Raw genomic sequence first — 14366 nt, 5'->3', positions numbered from 1 at the left:
ACCTCTCTGCCTTGGTTTCCCTATCTGTAAAACAGAAATAATTCCAGAGCTACCTGAATGAGGAATAATTAACTAACATCTATACAGTGCTTTGAACAAGTACAGGTGCTACTGAAGTGCTAAATATTATTCACAGAGGAAAACAAATATTTTTTGATTCTTAAAACTGTATCACACAGATAGAGGCGATTAAAACAAAAAGTGGCACCGTTCTTTTTTAAAGACTAGTGACAAAAATGGTGGACAGCACTTAAGAAAAGGCAAAAGAGCCAAAGAAGAGAGCAGGACACTAAGTGAACAGAATGAGAGATGTGACAAGTTGTCAGTTTCACTTGAGTAGGATGAAAAGGAAGTGCATAGACAGCGCCATGCGGTGCACTTGATGTCTCTCAAGGCATGAAAATCCAAGCCTCAATCCATGTCTGTTTTTCTATTTCAGGACGGGGAGGGGCTCTATTTGTTTTCTTAAGTCTATTAAGTCCTTCTAAGTACCACTATCAGCAGTCTATGATTGAAAGTGACAAATGGTGGTACTCCTATTTAAAAGCTGCCACTTTGCATTAGTAAAAATATCAGCTCAAGTTTTACAATATTTTACTGCTCCATTTTTACACTGTTTTACATAAGGAAGACCAAGTAAATATCACTCAGGTTTATCTTAGCTAGGATTTCCCCTAGACTCCCACCCCATTAGCTACTGTCTTACAAATGCCACACAAAACAGAAAGTGACAGCAGTCTGACAGTGGCTACAGGGCCAAATTTTCAAACATCTGAGTTCAAGTTAGGTCCAAGAAAGCCACACATACGCGAATAGTTTCACATGCAAAACAGGTAACTGTACATGCAAACAGGTGCTTGCACATATGAACACTTTTTTTACACATACACACAATCACACACACACATTATATACAAAGGGTGTGTTTTCTATATGCAATTGTCTGGTTTTACAAGCACATTTGTTATATGTGGTTGAGACATTTTACACACATTTGCCTAATCTGCTGCTGCAGCCTGGTGGTAGGTCATGAGAGCCCGTCCCGCCAAGGAAAAGATTAAATGCTTGTGTGGTAGCCCAGCCTGGCTTCTTGCTCCAGAGTTTCATGATGTTGAGTATGAGCTCCTTTGCATGCACTGACAGCCCAGTGGTGATTGTCACAATTTCAGGATAACTGCACCTGTATTCCCTCTCCGTGGTCCTTTGAGGCATCCAGTTAAGATTTCCAGCTCCCAGGTGTCACCTCCCTTGGCAGAAATGCACATCTTTCTCCCTCCTGACCAGAGTTTTAAGGCTGAATAGCTCCTTTCCTTACATTGTCATATCCTTAGCAAGACAGTTTGCCTAAAGGCCAGTGTGGTTGCATTGCTCTCTCTCTCTCTGAGGGCTATTAACAGTGTATTACCAGCAATTGCAAGTTATCACACCACTCTTTCCAAGCAAGCATGTGTATTCTTAAGGTAAAAGCATTACAGAAAAACATATTAAAACAATAAAAGTTCCCGTAAGCATGCCAAAAACTCACCCAGTAGTCACCCATCAGTCTTATAGGGTCCTAGCAGGTCAAAGTCCTTTCACCCTTTCCTCAAGGGATGGGCTCCCCCACCTTGGACAGAAGATCCTGTCCATTTGTGGCTCAGCAAGAAGGCTGGAGTCAGTGTTATCCCAGCTGTTTATCCCCAAATGCTTTCTTTGTCTGATGGTCTCTGGACAATCCAGTATATGCAACCCTTCCCAGGCAGTGGTACCTCCCTGGAGATTGTAACTACCTGAATGATTTGCCTTAATCACTTCCACTGTTTTTGGTTCCTGAAGAAGTTGTTGTACTCACTCCCCACTGGAGTTGCAAACAATCCGTAGGCCACAATGATACATAAACGTAATATACTATGGCCCTAATGGTATTGCTATCCCATGCAATAATCTGCCACAGCGATATAACTCAAGTCACCTGTATATCTCCCCCTCCCCACAGTACTGGCTGGGAGATGCACCACAAACTCTCTCCTTTTTGTTTAACAAGAAATCTCTATCTTTGTTCCCCTAAGACACACCAAAATATACACCTCACCTGGTCAGGATGTATTATCTGTCACAAATCTCCACCTCTGTGGAACAGTGCCCTTCCTAGCAGCTGGGAATGGCAGCTGGGAGAGGAGAAGTTCTTAGACTGAATGTTAGGCCTTGCAGTGGGGGAGCTGGATTGAATTACTTCACAGGGGCCCCAGAGTAACTGATACTGGCCCTGTCACATGGGCACAATTAGGCCCCGAGGTTTGCAAATTTGGTCCCAGTGTCCATAGTTAGAATATGGGCAATCAATGGAGGAGGCAAAGCTACAGTGTGTAGAAATGCTTGGCTCTCCTTAAATGGAAACCCTTTTATTTGAATGGAACAAGGAGATTTTGCTTTTAAAACAAAACTGATTTTGGAATCTTTGATCTTTCTTTTGTATTATTCCTGTTTCATAAAAAAAGACCTAGACCAAATAATGCCTACAAAACAGATTATTTCTAAACCAGCTTTAGTACCAATTAAATCTTAAAGACTGTATTATTCTGACTTTCAATACTTATGCACAAGTAGCTTTTCTTTTTTCCCATGGATCTTCCATATGGCCTGATGAACATGTTGGCTGCATGGTGGGCAGCAAAAACAACAGACGACATACAGTTTGAAACCACACTGCAGCATCTGGGCAGGGTTTGGTCAACGGCATGCCTGATAACAGTTTTTACATTCCAGCAGGGAGAAGGAATCCCTTTCATGAGAAAATATTAGAGATGACTGGAAAGTGCACAGTGCATGATGTTAAAGCAGCAAGGCAGCCATCACTGATAGGGCAGAGCACACAGAGCATTGGTTCAAAAGGTGGTTTAGAGAACCAGTGTGGTGCAGTGCATAGGGCACTGGACTGGGAGTTAGAGGACTTGGATTTTATTTCCAGCTCTGCCACTGCCCTATTGTGTGACCTTGGGTGAGTCACATAACCTCCCTGTGCCTCTGTTTCCCTTTCACCCTTTTTCTGTCTTGTATATTTACATTGCAAACTCTCCTAGATAGAGACTGTGTGTCTGTAGAGTGTCTAGCAAAATGGGATCCTGATCTTGGCTGGGTCTCTTGTGATACAAATACTACTACTAATAATTTAGTAGCATAGAGGAGGAGTATTGTGTCAACAGTCTACACATGCCTCAGAGGTCAGTGTATATGTTGCCGTCATAGTCTCTAATACTGGTGGCATAAGGGGAGCACTTTGGATTGTCACTTACGAAAACCAGGAGAAGCTGTTGCAGAAAATCAGTAACACTAGCAGTGGAGTGCTGAGAAATACAGTAATGGTGTCCATGGAAAAGGTAAAGAATTATAATGGGTAGCTCAAGCCTATATTCAGATTATATTTACCTCATGGAAAGTTTCTACAATAGCTGTTAGCTTGAGAAAATGGGTTGAACCATCATATAGGCATGCTTATTTTGAAGACTTTTTATTTTTGTGTTCTGCTCAATGGTCAAATTGCTTTGTGCCAAGGTATGACTCACTTTGGGTTGTTTTCTGTGTACGGACAATGGAAGTTTCTCCATTGACTTGAATGAGAGAAGAATCAAGCCCTAAGTGCTGGCAATGCAAGCTAAAGGTGCTAGGTTTGAATGTAAATGTTCTCTATGACATTTTGCTTCTTTTCTTTTCTTTTTCTTCAGTGAATTGAGCTATATTGTTCATTTAAGGTAGATCCGTTTTTCTCTGTTCCACTTTACATGTGTGTGTGTATCCGTACATACATACATAGGCCTGTCCTCCATCCCCTATCATGGATTAATGGTGTATTTTGAGTTTCTATTAAACTCAAGTGGCAGACTACTACTTCCACAGTACATGTAGGAGGAAGCTGTCAAGATGTTAAGCCTATGGTCTGAGCAAAGTGAAAGTGGTAAGAAATGTGATAAAATATTTCTTGGCATTCTGATCACTGTAAATCACCTTCCGTCTTTGAAATAAAAAAATTGCCAGTCATTGTGTAGATGGCAACAAATACTGTTGCCCCTGTTGCCCCCTGTGCAGCAATAGCCCTTCGAGTGCTTTGATTCAAGTGGCAGGAGATGATTGTTGCCCCTCCCTCACACAGTCAAAGGGGTAGTGGGTTTAGCCCCCCTATCCTGCCACAGACTGTCACACCCCACAGCAGTAGGGACCACCCCAAAACATTGGTGGCCCCTTATCCCTTTCAAGGCATGTTTTGGCAGTCCTAATTGAATCAGCATTAACCTCTGCTGGTTTGCACATGAAGGACAAAAAGTGCATATGGTGTGTGAATGGCATCCCAGCCTGGCCTTTCCTACCCATATATGGGGCCCAAGACTCATGGAGGGATTTCTGCAGGATAAGGGAGTGTGCCAGGGAGACAGCACTCCCCCGTCTGTGCTCCCTGGGCCGGGATCCATAGATACAGACTCCCCTCTGCTTCTTCTAACATTTGGCCCAATGTTTTGTTCTCAATTTGCTTGTTCTGTAGCAACAGTTTCTTAGCAAACACCATTCCCAGAGTGGTGCTGGTATTAATTGATGAGTCTGCTACTCAAAGTTGTCTTGGCATAGCAAAGCCCTCTCTAAGTAGAAAAATAAACAGCCAGGTTCACTCCAGCTCATTTCAAAACATGGAAAAATAAATCTATGTCTCCCATATGGAAATGAGCAAAATCAGTGGTACGAAAATATTTTAAAACTTCTAGGAAGGTTTTGCAAACAGGGTAGGATAACAAAATATTAACAACTATAAAAGTATCACTGAGACGCCATTAAATAAGGAAATTATTCTTCCACTTCTATTACATTTTATTTAGATCAGAGAGATGATTAAGTGCAGGCAGAACTTGTCATTTATGAGCAAGAAGAGGCCATTTCAGTCATCTTACTTGCTCTTTGGGGGTTATTTTAAACATAATATCCTGCTTTTTCACCATACTCATAAACAAACTATGGAAATACAACCTAGATAGATTTCAGAGTAACAGCCGTGTTAGTCTGTATTCGCAAAAAGAAAAGGAGTCCTTGTGGCACCTTAGAGACTAACCAATTTATTTGAGCATGAGCTTTCGTGAGCTACAGCTCACTTCACCATCTGATGAAGTGAGCTGTAGCTCACGAAAGCTCATGCTCAAATAAATTGGTTAGTCTCTAAGGTGCCACAAGGACTCCTTTTCTTTTTGCGAACCTAGATAGAGCTACTATAAGGCGGACGCATAACTGGTTGGAAAACCATTCCCAGAGAGTACTTATCAGTGGTTCACAATCAAGCTGGAAGGGCATATCAAGTGGGGTCTCACAGGGATCAGTTCTGGGTCCGGTTCTGTTCAATACCTTCATCAATGATTTAGATAATGGCACAGAGAGTACACTTATGAAGTTTGTGGACAATACCGAGCTGGGAGGAGTTTCAAGTTCTTTGGAGGATAGGATTAAAATTCAAAATGACCTGGACAAACTGGAGAAATGGTCTGAAGTAAATAGGATGAAATTCAGTAAGGACAAATGCAAAGTACTCCACTTAGGAAGGAACAATCAATTGCACACACACAAAATGGGAAATGACTGCTTCGGAAGGAGTACTGCGGAAAGGGATCTGGGGGTCATAGTGGATCACAAGCTAAATATGAGTCAACAGTGTAACGCTGTTGCAAAAAAAGTGAACATCATTCTGGGATGTATTAGCAAGAGTATAGTAAGCAAGACACGAGAAGTAATTCTTCTGCTGTATTCTGCACTGTTCAGGCCTCAGCTGGAGTATTGTGTCCAGTTCTGGGCACCACATTTCAGGAAAGATGTGGACAAATTGGAGAAGGTCCAGAAAAGAGCAACAAAAATTATTAAAGTTCTAAAAAACATGACCTATGATGGAAGATTGAAACAATTGGGTTTGTTTAGTCTGGAGAAGAGAAGACTGAGAGGGGACACGATGATAACAGTTTTCAAGTGCATAAAAGCTTGTTACAAGGAGGCGGGAGAAACGTTGTTCTCAAACTCTGAGGATAGGACAAGAAACAATGGGCTTAAACTGATTCTAATTTTGTTGGTGTAAACAACAAAAGTTTCGTATCTAAGTGCTACCTGTTGTGACTGCATTTTATTGCAGGGGCAAAACTGTGGCTCTGCAATGTTGGAGGCCATCTCTGTATCTCAGGCCCTGTGTCCCTTTGTTTTGAACTAGAGCTGATTCAGAGGTTTCCACAGGAATGATTTTCCGACTGAACAGGCAGTTTCTGCAAAATCAAAATTTGGGTGGGTTTGACCTGAATCAGAACATTTTATGTTTTGAACTGACCCAAAATGTTGACATTTGAATTGATTCAACACAACGTTAAATGGCATTCACTATTGTGGCACACTGCGTCACGGGACTTGTACATCCAGCTGCTATTATCTCCTATGGTCCAGGCTCCCTGGAGGACTATATCTAGCAAAAGGTAATGCCTTGATTTCCCTTGGTCAGAGCTGTGTGGGGCCTTATGGGAGTCACATGGGTGCATTATGAGACATGTGATCCGGCCAGTTAGCCTGGCCCAAAGGGGCAATAGAGCCCGCAGGCTGTCATGCTGCAACTCCCGAGGCAATGCACCACAGTAGAAAAACGCAATTCAAGGTTGAAATGACTCCAAACAAAGCCTTTTGGGTCATTTCAACCAATCAAAACAATTGGTTGAAATAGATTTTGGGACTGTCAATCAAACATGTTGAAATGAAACATTAGGACACTTCTGAATTGACATTTTTTGGAAATTCCATTCATCACAAAATTTAGACATTTCGACTTTTTGTCCCAATTTGGGATGAAGACAAATGTTGAAATGTCAAAATTTCCCACAGGACAAAAATTCCAAACTTTGCTCAGTTCTATTTTGAACCACTTGGAACTGTGAAAAATGACTATTGTCTTTATCACCAATTTCCTTTAAAATTTTGAAAACTTCTGCCATTTCATTTTCAAAGACTCCTCTTTTCCCAGGAGAATAACCCCAATTCCCTTAACTGTACATCACTCAGCAAACCAGATCATTGAAACCTGGTCACTTTTTAAGTTATAATATACTTTTTAAGTTGTAATATACCTTCTACAAGGCTCTCATCTGATACCCACTGAAGTCAATAGAAAGACTCCCATTGACTTCAATGGACATTGGATTGGGTCCTAAGTCAGTATTATTATTATTATGGTTATTATTTGTATTACCATAGCACCTAGGAGCCTCAGTCATAGACCAGGACCCCACTGTACTGGGGCCTGCACAAACATAGAACAAAAAGATGGTCCCTGCCCCAACAAACTTACATTCTAAATAACATCCTACCTGTGCAACATGGTATAAGAACTCTTTTTGTGCTCTGACAGAATGGACTATTGAACCTGATTCTCTTTTAATCATGGAAAAAAGTAATGTTCAAGGTGAGAGGGTGTCTTGAGAAACTGGATTTATCCATTGTATGGGCTCATTTAAAGTAATGCCAACACATTTCCACCTGTGTTCTATCTATACAGCTAAAGAAACTCTCCCATGTCAAGATGTGGAGTTTAAGATGTATATTATTGTCTTATATGCACTCTTTTAGTTTCTTTTTCACCATATAATGCTAAACATGAACAGTAGGTTTCAGATTTAATTAAAAATTATCAATAAAAAGAGAGAAAAGAAAATCACATCTTGAAATACAAATACTTGAGCATGCAAACAACCCTCTTGCATTTATTCTTCCCTTTCACATCTAAAGCAAAATGATTTTTGTTTAAAGACCTTGGGTTGCTGGTAAAGAGGTATCTTTGAAATCATGTATTTCATATTCATTTAAAGAGACTCTTTAATGGCTATGTCAGTGTTCTCAAAACAGATTTTATGAACGTTTCAAGCTTTGGTTTTGGTTAAATTTCATAAAAATAATAATTAAAAAAAAACATCACCACAGCTTTCCGCATATGCCTGCTTCAAGGATACAGTTTCTTTAAATTGTTGTAACTCTGAAAATACTGCTTCCAGCCTTTCCACCAAATATTTCCTGTCAAATGAGGAGAAGCTTAATTTATGAGTTAAGAATAAACGTGCAAAAACAGTGCATGCAAACATTTGTTCAGACTCTGAATGAGTGTTTGCTACAACCATGCTTACAACCTTTGCTAGAAATGGGTTTTTGGTTCATACCGAATGAATGTCTGCAGTTTGCACCGATACCTGTCAGCATGGGGCGATCAATTCATAAACAAAAAAATTTGCTAGATATTTGACCGGTACTTATGAGAATCTGTGTTCAGTTTCCATCCTGGCTACAGACTTCCTGTATGATCTTGGGCAACTCACTTAGTGTCTCTGGGCTAGATCCACAAAGGGACTTAGGCACCTGTCTTTCACTTTAGATGCCGAAGTCCAAAATTTAGGCACTACTGATCCTCAGATACCATCCCTCCATGTAATTCTGCTGTCCAGTTATCAATCCTGAATAACAAATAATTGTAGAGAACAGCATGTGTACAGTTGATAGGCTGAACGTTGTGAGTACAAACTATACAATGAAGACATTCTCAGAAATCAGGACTGATTTCTGTACCGACCTTTGGGTACTTAATTTGTAACCCCAAAACTACCCAGCTGTTATTAGGAAACCAGTAAACCAAAGTTGTAGTAAGTGACTAGGTTTCAGAGTAACAGCCGTGTTAGTCTGTATTTGGAAAAAGAAAAGGAGTACTTGTGGCACCTTAGAGACTAACCAATTTATTTGGGCAAAAGCTTTCGTGAGCTACAGCTCACTTCATCGGATGCATACTGTGGAAAGTACAGAAGATCTTTTTATACACACAAACCATGAAAACATGGGTGTTTACCACTACAAAAGGTTTTCTCTCCCCCCACCCCACTCTCCTGCTGGTAATAGCTTATATAAAGTGATCACTCTCCTTACAATGTGTATGATAGTCAAGTTGGGCCATTTCCAGCACAAATCCAGGTTTTCTCCCCACCCCCGCCACAAACCCACTCTCCTGTTGGTAATAGCTTATCTAAAGTGATCACTCTCCTTACAATGTGTATGATAATCAAGGTGGGCCATTTCCAGCACAAATCCAGGGTTTAACAAGAACGTCTGAGGGAGGCGATGGTAGGAAAAAACAAGGGGAAATAGTTTACCTTGCATAATGACTTAGCCACTCCCAGTCTCTATTCAAGCCTATGTTAATTGTATCCAATTTGCAAATGAATTCCAATTCAACAGTCTCTCGCTGGAGTCTGGATTTGAAGTTTTTCTGTTGTAATATCACAACTTTCATGTCTGTAATCGCGTGACCAGAGAGATTGAAGTGTTCTCCGACTGGTTTATGAATGTTATAATTCTTGACATCTGATTTGTGTCCATTTATTCTTTTACGTAGAGACTGTCCAGTTTGACCAATGTACGTGGCAGAGGGGCATTGCTGGCACATGATGGCATACATCACATTGGTGGATGTGCAGGTGAACGAGCTTCTGATAGTGTGGCTGATGTTATTAGGCCCTATGATGGTGTCCCCTGAATAGATATGTGGGCACAGTTGGCAACAGGCTTTGTTGCAAGGATAGGTTCCTGGGTCAGTGGTTCTGTTGTGTGGTATGTGGTTGCTGGTGAGTATTTGCTTCAGGTTGGGGGGCTGTCTGTAGGCAAGGACTGGCCTGTCTCCCAAGATTTGTGAGAGTGTTGGGTCATCCTTCAGGATAGGTTGTAGATCCTTAATAATGCGTTGGAGGGGTTTTAGTTGGGGGCTGAAGGTGACGGCTAGTGGCGTTCTGTTATTTTCTTTGTTGGGCCTGTCCTGTAGTAGGTGACTTCTGGGAACGCTTCTGGCTCTACCAATCTGTTTCTTCACTTCCGCAGGTGGGTATTGTAGCTGTAAGAATGCTTGATAGAGATCTTGTCTGTGTTTGTCTCTGTCTGAGGGGTTGGAGCAAATGCGGTTGTATCGCAGAGCTTGGCTGTAGACAATGGATCATGTGGTGTGGTCAGGTGAAAGCTGGAGGCATGTAAGTAAGAATAACGGTCAGTAGGTTTCCGGTATAGGGTGGTGTTTATGTGACCATCATTTATTAGCACTGCAGTATCCAGGAAGTGGATCTCTTGTGTGGACTGGACCAGGCTTAGGTTGATGGTGGGATGGAAATTGTTGAAATCATGGTGGAATTCCTCAAGTGCTTCTTTTCCATGGGTCCAGATGATGAAGATGTCATCAATATAGCACAAGTAGAGTAGGGGCGTTAGGGGACGAGAGCTGAGGAAGCGTTGTTCTAAGTCAGTCATAAAAATGTTGGCATACTGTGGGGCCATGCGGGTACCCATAGCAGTGCCGCTGATTTGAAGTTACTAAGCACCCTTACAAAAACCTACTCCCCCTCTCTGGGGAAGACTTAATTTTTTTCAAAGAATTATAGAATATCAGGGTTGGAAGGGACCTCAGGAGGTCATCTGGTCCAACCCCCTGCTCAAAGCAGGACCAATCCCCAATTTTTGCCCCAGAACCCTAAAGGGCCCCCTCAAGGATTGAGCCCACAACCCTGGGTTTAGCAGGCCAATGCTCAAACCACTGAGCTATCCCTCCCCTTTTACTAACAAGTAACCTATCTTTTGTTTTTCCATTGTAGCCATCTTCAAGGGTGAATGAGTGGGGTTGTGTCTGGACTGATACATTTTCAGAACAGTTTGTCAATATGAAAGGCAAAAAATGGATGGAACTAACTTTATGGCAATTGCCCTTTGTTAAATTATCTGACTCTAATTAAAGGAGAAGCCAAGTGCTGATAGTTTAGCAGAGAAAATATATTTCATACTTACCTAATCTGAGGGTAGGGACAGGCTCATTTTGCCTAGATTCAAACCCACTTAAACACTGTTCCTCAAAGTACTTAGGGTGGTATACTCAAGAAGCTACAGATTTCCCCTCCCCAACAATAGTATCATTGCTGATACTCCTTCAATGAGAATGTCAATATGGCTGTATGAGCTACTTTCCAAAAGGTACCTGTGGCTTTAAGAGATCTATAAGTGTCCAAACTATAGTGTTCTTTGATTGGATTTGTGAGTGCCAGGAAGATCCTGTTCCAGCCCTTGACTGACTGGATTAGAGCTCATTAGGAAACTGTTGACCTGGATTGGAGAACACATGGAGAAAGAGGTTGTGCATGGAGTTTGCTCTGAGTTGCTCTGCAGGGTTCAGTTCCAGTCACCGTAGAGTTGCATCTATGCTGTGTTCGTATTAGGAAACATCTTGATTCCAGTTTTTTGTGCAAAATGGAGTCAGGATTGGTTGACAGTCCCACAGCATGCAGTGCCAGAAGGCACTGGGTATATAACGTGCATATTCTAAAAGCTTGGGGCATTTACCTGCTACACTGAGAACTGAATGCAGAGAACTAGCCTACCTCTTCTTAGTTCATTGTATATCTAACGCAGCTGGTCCAAAACCTAGAACAATGTTGCGAAAATGTTGACCAGCTCTACTTCTAATAATAATGAATCTGAACTTGCAAACACTTATGCTGGTGCTTGCATGATCTGGCCCAGTATTGGTTGCATATCGTTTTTATGCATAAACTGGGTCCAGGTTAGGATTTCACTAATAAAATAATTCCAGTAGCTGTGACTAGAGATGTTGTTCACTTATTGTTACATTGTGGAGAAAGAGCCCAAGATTAGTGGAGTCATAAACACAAATTATTTGGATTTTACAAGCTGGCAAAGTCCCTAGAACATAATCCTTAGGGCAGCAGAGCCTTCTGGTCCTTGTGCTGATCTACCACTGAACTTTTTCCAGGCTGGTTCTCACTCCTTCTATTTATAAATGCCTTTTTCTCCCCTGGTGTTCCCACTGGTTCCAGTCAACTGTGTTTGTCCTGCCAGGCTGCTTAATAACCCCTACTGTCCACCACACCTAACTTCTGGATGATTGTGTCCCATCCAACAGAGTCACCCTGTCAGGCTCCAGCAAATCTGCAGGCACAAAGTCCCCCAAAACAAAGACAAGGATTATGTGTCTTCCCCACTGCTTCTTCCTTATTTACACCACAGAATGCTGCAAACCAAGCATGCAGCTGTGAGTCTGGCATTTCCTGACTTTTGCGTGCTAAACTGTGCAACTTTAATGTTCTCTTAATGGAGCTATGTTTCATTACAACCATGTTCAGACACAGTGTTTCATCTGTATATTCAACAATGTTCATTTTAAATAGATAGTGCCCTTTTCCCCTGTTCCTCACAGGAATCTAGGATTTGTCTTAGAGGATTGGACCATTGGTCCATCTAGTTCAGTATCCTGCTTCCATCAACAGTCTACACCTGATGTTTCAGCGGAAAGCAATGCTCTTCACGCTACACCTAGCTGATTAAAATATAACACTAATTATATTTGCTTTCATGTTCTAACAGAATTCCTGAAGATGAGTGTTAATGAGACCTGTTTATTTTTCCCTGGCAGAAGGCTTTTGGGCAGGGATTTTCAAGGGACCTAAGGGAGTTAGATACTCAATTCTCATTGTCTTTCACTAGGAGTTAAGGGCCTAATTGCCCTTTGTGCCTTGTAAATCTCCCCCTTCTTCCTCCTACATGTAGGCCAGCAGAACACCAATTCTCATTACGTGGAATATGTTTGTTGAATTTTTGAGGCGTTATTCGATTGAGGTATAAACTTGCATGTCTATAACTTCATAGAAAAATCAATAGCATATTAATTAAAAAGAGAGCTGCCAGCAGCCATGGCCACAGATTGGCCCAACTGGAGGGGTCTGAAGGAAAGCCAAACATGTAGCTAAAATGGAGAGTGAATGTCTTTCACACTTTCTCAAATTAAAGGGACAGGGAGAGGGTCTTCAGATCAGTAATAAAGTCACTGAAGAAGCGCTGTAAATGGGAAAGACTCTCACAGCTGAAGTCTGCATGTTACATCTGTTCATCTATATCGCCATATCCCAGCTGCAGATAAAAGAGATAGTTGCTTTCTAGGAAACTGACCTTCCTTAATTCAAATAAGAAAGAAAATTGGAGTAAAAGAAAAAAATCATAAGACAAGATTTTAAAAAACTGCTGCATGACTGCACAGTGAGACCAGATGGCTGCATGAACTGTCTGTCCCTTACACATGGGCCCATGGATAATGAAATAAGATTCACACTCATCTTCTCTATGAAAGGTCCTCTATGTCACAGGGAGGGTTGTTACTGTGTGTTGAGTATGAAATAGATGGCCTTTGTCAGACTGATGATTAACGCGCAAGTCCTTGCTGATCATTCCTCCTACATACTGTTTTGGAAATATACCCCACTTTGTCCAAAAATGGATTGCCTAGTTATGACCTTTGTTGGCTGTAAGTCTGCACGTGCTAAACAGAGAGGCACGTACAGTTTTCTGTGGGAAGAGGTCTATACAAAACTCTCTTATCCAAACCAACACTGAAGATCTTTTGGCTGTTCACCAGTTCTGTTTCTTTTGCCTTCTGTTTTGGCTTGTTTCTGTTTCTAGTGCAGGGTTTTCCCCAGAGTCCTAAGTAGTGGTAGCCCCACCATACATTCTTTTCGTTTTTTATCCCCACTCATTCCCTTCCTTAAAACCCTCCCTGCAACCTTTTCAACTTGGTCCAAAGGAAAATTAAAATGCACCATTGAAACTGGAGAATGTTTAAACCTTCCTATTTTGGAATACACCTTGAAACTATTTGATAGTTTTCGCTCATCTCTCCCTAATCTCAGCAGAATGTCTGAAACATAGAATCAATAATAGGATTATAAGCATTGGCTGAGCTAGTCAGCCACTACCCAATTATCTCAAATACTTTTACATGTAGGGGACTCTAACAGTATTTCTCTAATATGGAGGGCTACTGTGCACCATTCCTAGAAGCAACACAGCGCCTCTGGGCTTGGCTTCTCATTGCTAACAAATCAGTCTTTCCTACCCTGCAAAGCTTATCTTGGAAGCAATACTGGCATTCTTAGCAGCTTCCAAAAGTGGGTGGCTAATGGCACAAAAAGTAGCATATTCACTTGATCCACGAACTTCTGACCACCCTGCTTTTAGAGGTGATGTTTTATCCTTTCACGTTGTTGGAAGTCTCTTAAGGCAAAGCATTGCAGCATGGTACATACTAATTCACCATATCTGCATTGTATGAGTACTGACTAAACACCCCAAATCCTATTCCAAAGTATGCTGAGTTTAATTCAGCTTCTAGGGAATATTCTCTGGGGGAAATCTCTACTTCTGTTGTTCTAAAATTCTGACCAAGAATCTGGAGTTAATGGGACTAGGAAATTACACCAGAAACACCAGAACTTAAATCTGATTTCCAAATAGCACAGACTTGGAAACCAATA

Source organism: Eretmochelys imbricata, chromosome 3, assembly GCF_965152235.1.
Source record: "Eretmochelys imbricata isolate rEreImb1 chromosome 3, rEreImb1.hap1, whole genome shotgun sequence".
Taxonomy (NCBI): Eukaryota; Metazoa; Chordata; order Testudines; family Cheloniidae; genus Eretmochelys; species Eretmochelys imbricata.
The sequence above is the reverse complement of the archived record's forward strand: the minus strand, read 5'-3'. Positions refer to the sequence as shown.